Here is a 6,735-nt window from a genome sequence, read left to right as displayed (position 1 = left end):
GTATACACACACACACGTATACACACACACACGTGTATACACACACACGTGTATACACACACACATGTGTATACACACACATGTATACACACACATGTATACACACACATGTATACACACACATGTGTATACACACACAAACATGTTGTATACACACAATATATACATACACAATGTATACATACACACACATGTATACATACACACACATGTATACACACACACACGTACACATACACACACACACACACATGTATACACACACACACACACACACATACAATGTATACACACACACACTATCCCCAGCACCACCACATCAGCACACGGTATCCCATGCCCCCCCAGCACACTGACATTCTCGGCTCCCCGCCATTCCCAGCCCCCATCAACACCATCAGCACCCACACATTGCCACCTTTGCACCTCCCCCATCGGCACACCCACATCCGCACCCCCACATCAGCACCAAACCCTCCCAAATCAGCACACCGATACAATCACCATCAGTACAGCCACAGCAGCACTACCACCGCACATGGGCCGTGTGGACCACTCCCCACCCAAATGCCACACCCACACCACAAACATCCCGGGCAACGCCGGGGCTCTCAGCTAGTAATATTTTAAAAATTAAAAAAAAAATACATGTTGTGAGAACACATGCATACACACACACACACACACACACAAAGGCACACAAACACACACACACACATGCATACACACACACAGGCACACACACATGCATACACACGCACACATACACACAGGCACATATACACATGCACACACACGCACATGAACACACACATGCATGAACACACACATGCACACACACACACACATGCACACACACACGCACACACACATGCATACACACGCACAATGCACACACACATGCACACACATACATACACACACGCAAACACATATACATACACATGCACACACACACACACACATGCATACACACACACACATGCACACACACACACACACACACACACACACACACAGGAGACATGGATCGGGGCAGAAGGGGGACAGACCGGCAGGGGGCGGGCAGGGGGCGGGCGCGTCACTGGCCGGGGGCGGGCGCGTCACTGGCCGGGGGCGGGCCAGTGACGTCACGGAGCTGGTTTGCCCTCATTGGGCGAACCGCTCACGTGACCGGCCTGTCTCGCCGGCAAGCGGGGGAATTTTAAATTCCCCTAAGACCTGCGCTTCCGCAAGCGCGCGGAAGCGCAGGTGAGCCCTTACTAAAGCCGCTCTAATTGCGGCTGTAGGGGCTCAGTGCTGAGCGGGAGCGCGCCCCCGCCAGCAAGCAAGTAACATGGCCAAGGCCTAACAGGAATTATGCCTATAACGTGCCATGGTTACACTGGCTGGAATAACTGTTCTCTATGCAGCTGATGCCACCGGTGCTGAGCTGGTAACAGGCCTATTGTCTGATGAGGTCATCCCCAACAATAACCTCCCCCCCCCTCCCCCTGATATCCATGTTCTGTAGGGAAGTAACTGAGTGTAATAAAGCAGTTTTTGTTTTTTGAACCACTTATTAGTTTTGAAGACTGATGAGGTTTATCGTCTCTTGTTTTCCTTTTTTAGTAGCACTATTTACAGGGTATTTCTTTATTCTGGTTCTATCATTAAAGATAACTGTTTAAATTGGGTGTGCTCAAAATACAAACCATAACTCAAGCTACACAAATACTGGACACACACGTAAAAGCAGGTGCGGCATTGGGGCAAGGTGAGCGCCTTGGGTCCCACTCGGCGCGCTCTCCAATTTAATGGTCACAACCCAAAGACAAATGATTAGGGGATCCTCTGTGTCTCTCCTCTCGCCCCCCCCCCCCCCCCCCTCAGCAGAAGCGCACACTGCTCCATTCAGTTAGCCAGGATGATGATGATGACGCCTGAAGATGGGCGTAATCTGTATTCGGGCATCTACGATGTCATCATCCAGGCTGTGAACAGAGCCGACCAGGGCTTCAGCTGCAGGTAGGGACCGGGACCCCGCTGCCAGCATGTGTCACCTTGGACCCCGCAAACACAAGGCCGGACTTGCGTGAAAGTAAGTGGTATCATGTAGGGAGTTGACTAGACCATTGAAATGGGACTCTAGTGATAAGAGGATGCGTGTTGTAGGAACTTACAAGTAACGGGGACTGTGCGTATAACATGCCACGGTTACACGGGCTGGAATAACTTCTTAACTCTTAAGGCTGGACCTAGGTAAATGTAATAATAGCCCATTTAATCTGTATTCTCCGTACACTACTAGTGTTTGCAGCATTTTTTCTTCGAGCCCCTTTTACCTTCTAGAAAATGTCCTACAAGAAAATAGTGCACAGGAAAAGCCTCCCATAGTGTAATAAAGCTTTTAATAGCATCTGTATTAATAAAATGTACTCCATAATGCACTCGTGAAAATCTTTGAATGCGCATGTTACTACTGGGGATGGGATGGTAAGAATGTCGTCTTCCTTCTTGCGCACTCCTGGCTCCCTGTCTGGCGTCTCCATCGCAACTGCAGCCTGGTGTGTTTCCAAACTCAACAGGCAGAAGGAAACATCCATAACGGGGGGTTTATCAATTCCTTCTCCTTAAAGGAAAGCGTTTTTGACCGACCATCACAAGTCCAGGTGAGCAAATAGTCTTCAGACTTCCCTTCACATCCTGTGGAGCTCTGTAGGACACATGCCTACACTTCATAGCTTCTCCCTACGTGAGCCATGCTATGGAATATTGGGTGCATGGAGTCTTCATGGGCACCCTCGCAACCAAGTGGTATCATTTGCACCAGTTGATCCAAGAAGATGGAAGGAAGAACAGGCCTTCTGCTACACCTGTACCTACTCCAGAGCAGACAGAAACTTTGTGACAGGCAGTACAAGTTATTAGACTAAGTTATTGAGTTAAAGTTAAGCCAACTGGAAGAGTTTAGTGCTGCGAAATGTCAATGTATCTTTATTACTTTCTCAGGCCAAACATAAGTGGTGTGGGCCCAATTATATTAAATCAGATATTCTGTACAATGATCGGATTTTGTTGCAGGTGCTGATAATCCATCTTTCAGTACCCTTTCTCATGACCATGGTGGGGGGATCAAAGACATATATCCATCCAATTCAACCAATGATACACTATGGCCCAGATACACAAAGCTCTGATAGCTCATGGCTCATATCATGTACACTGAAGCGATCTACCGACTGAGTTAGGCTGGTTCTATAGTGCGCACGCACGGCAGATATAGATGGTTGAGGTTAGTCACCCCTTCTATACAAGGGCCACGCGCGTGCACGGGGAGCCGACAGACAGCGGGGAAGACGGGGAAAATCATCTTTTTGCGCCACTACCAGCGCTGAATGTATATATATATATATATATGTATGTGTGTATGTATTTGTGTCTGCACAAATTTAATAAATATTTTATTTTTACCAATGTTTTTTTTTAATAATAAATAATAAATTACACATATATACACACACACGCATAAACACATACACACACACACACACACACACATACATACACACACACACACGCATAAACACACACATACACACACATACACACACAAACACACACTACCTTCACAGCTCACAGCATACACACACACACACACACATAAACACACACACACACATACACAAACACACACTACCTTCACAGCTCACAGCATACACACAAAAGCATGCGGCACGTGCACGCGCCTTCGAACAGGCACGGCCGCACACTATATAACAGCCCTTAGCCAGGCTGCTAAACGATTTCCCTACCAACTATATCCAGTTGATAAGCCTAAGGCACCAACCTAATGACTAGAACGGTGTCTGACCCAACAGGATTAGAACCGACAAGTATTGCTTTTCTAGGCTACAGCTCTTGTAGTGTGAGCTAACCCAGCTGGTGTAAGTGTGAAACTGATTAACCCTTTCACTGTAATAGTAGCCAGCAATTAGATGTTGGCCCCTCCTGCAGCAAAGCCAGTCCTGTTTTTATTACATTTACAGCAATAACAAAAAATGTAAATACAACACATAAATCACCATACAATAATCATTCAAAAGTAATATTAAATAGCACAATTTAAATACATTTTCAACATTTGAAAAATAGTGATTTCATGAAATTATAATGCACATAAAACCCATTTAGATTGTAAGCTCTCTGGGGCAGGGATTTTGCTTTCTGCTGTCAGATGTCATGGTTGTGGCACTTATTATATTATAATTTCCCATAATGTATTGTCTCTTTCGTATATGTGCTACATACATTGGGGGCTCTGTATGAATACATATACAGTATCCATTTATATTCATACATGTATTAATATACATATAGATAAAATAAAAGTTGATGTTCGTATTTAAGGTGGACGGGATAGAAACAGAACGAAACTCTGATCATCATTTTAATTTTCAATACGAATTATTTTATTAACCCTCTACTGGACGACACAACTTATAATTAACATATGTAAATATACAAACTGGTTTTAATTTAGAGCTTCCAGAGGAGATAACCCTGTGTGTCAGTTCAACATACATCAATGTAGCTAGAAGGGAATCAACACAAATAGGAGTGACACTGAAAAGATAAAGAGTTAAAGGGACAAGAGTCAGTCCACAAGGTAATGTGAATGGGAACAGAAGCACTGTGCTGGGATCCAGGTGTGAAGAATATGATTTTCGAGGTTGATACCAGGAACTGGTATAAACAAATCTATGTAAGTACCAGCACTCACTGTCTAATAGCCTGTGGCTCTGCTCATTGTGCTCGTGTGGAGTGCCTCCTCGGCCCTCGGCAGAGCCACAGGCTATTAGACAGTGAGTGCTGGTACTTACATAGATTTGTTAGTACTATACAGGGGAATAAGGGTCCCCTTTTGTTCCGTGCACCCTGCAATTGCATTAATTTAACACTATCGGAGTGCTGTCTATCGTCCCCTTTTACCCTTAGGAAATGGTATAGTTGCTGTGCTGTTATTGACATATGAAAATGCAATGATGGATACCTTTCAATAAAAATAATCTATATACAAAATAAAGAAAGAATGCACGTAACTTAGCATTACGAATGTAGTTTCTTTTTTTTTAGAATCATTTCTTACATGCCAGACGCATTTACCAGAACACCCCTCGTGTCTCTGCAAGTTCTCCCACTTACCACTTAGATTGTAAGCTCTTCGGGGCTGGGACTCCTTTTCCTAATGTTACTTTTATTTTTGAAGCGCGTCTTCCCACTGTGTGTTATAGTGTTATGTCCTGTGCATTGTAAAGCGCTGTGTACCTGAATGGGGCTATATTAAAAGATATGCATACAGTATATATTACAGGATTTTTTAAAAGGCAACAATTATCTAGATCACGGATGCTCAACCCCTGTCCTTAACCCCACCCCAACAGGGTAGGTTGTCAGCATATCCTAGCTTCAGCACAGGTGGCTCAATCAGACCCTGCTTCAGCACAGGTGGCTCAATTAGTTCCTGCTTCAGCCTATGTGGCTCAATCAGACCCTGCTTCAGACCCTCTTATTGAGCCACCTGGGCTGAAGCAGGGATTGATTGAGCTACCTGTGCTGAAGCAGGGACTAATTGAGCTACCTTTGCTGAAGCAGGGTCTGATTAAGCCACCTGTGCTGAAGCTACGATATCCTGAAATCCTGACCTGTTGTGGGGGACGGGGACACCTGAGCATCCCTGATCTACACCAGTGGTTCCCAGCTCCAGTCCTGAAGGACACGGGCCGGTCCAGGTTTTAAGGACAGCCTCACATTAGCACAGGCGGCCTAAATCATTTTGACCGAGCCACCTGTGCTCAAGCCGAGATATCCTTAAAACCTGGACTGTTAGGGATCCTGGGGGACAGGAGTTGGGGAACCACAGATCTAGATTTAGCCCAGCGCTGGTTCCGTGGGGTGAAGAGTGCTAGAACCCGAAGCAGAACATGATTTTTATACCACAATAAATAATTCAGCTGTAAATAAAAATATGGTAGGAAAATCATGTATTCCCAACCGGTTATTATTCCAGACCCATTGCTTATCATTTTATGAACACTATATTATTATTATTATTATCATCATTGATCCCTAAAAATAAAAAAGAAGGGAACAGGAACGCAGACTGTACCAACCCTGATTTAATCTATCAAGCACATACTTGTAATTTTTTAATATTCCCAGCGTCCTTATGACGCAGAAGGCAATGGGCCATTTTCTAAAAGGTTAACCAGAAGCCTGATCCAAACTGAAGTGGATCCCTCTCCACTTCCTGTATCCGGGGGGGAACCGCTATGTCACGTGATCGCCCCAAGTTATCCCATGACAGAGAAGTGCGGCGGTCCGGGGGGATTCTACTTCACTTTGAGAGATCTCTTTTCGCCCTTTCCAACGCCGTTTTAATTTTTTTAATGCGTTGCTCCATTCGGGAGATACAAGCGTTTGAGATATTAAGTGTCTGGCAGCTTAAAATGGAGCTCTCCCCAGGGCCCAGTGCAGTCTCTGGCAACCACTGAAGGCAGACATTGAGAAAATCAATCAAGCAGGAAGCGGTCATACTCTGTATCTCATATGTTGCAGAGCATTCATTTCCAGGCAGCAAGATCCTGCTCAAGCCATTAAGTTGAGCTCTATCCTCAAGAGCCCCCAACAGGACAGGTTTTCAGGATATCCCTGCTTCTGCACAAGTGGCTCAGAAATGACTAAATATTTGACTTC

The sequence above is a fragment of the Ascaphus truei genome, chromosome 15 (assembly GCF_040206685.1).
Source record: "Ascaphus truei isolate aAscTru1 chromosome 15, aAscTru1.hap1, whole genome shotgun sequence".
Lineage (NCBI taxonomy): Eukaryota > Metazoa > Chordata > Amphibia > Anura > Ascaphidae > Ascaphus > Ascaphus truei.
The sequence above is the reverse complement of the archived record's forward strand: the minus strand, read 5'-3'. Positions refer to the sequence as shown.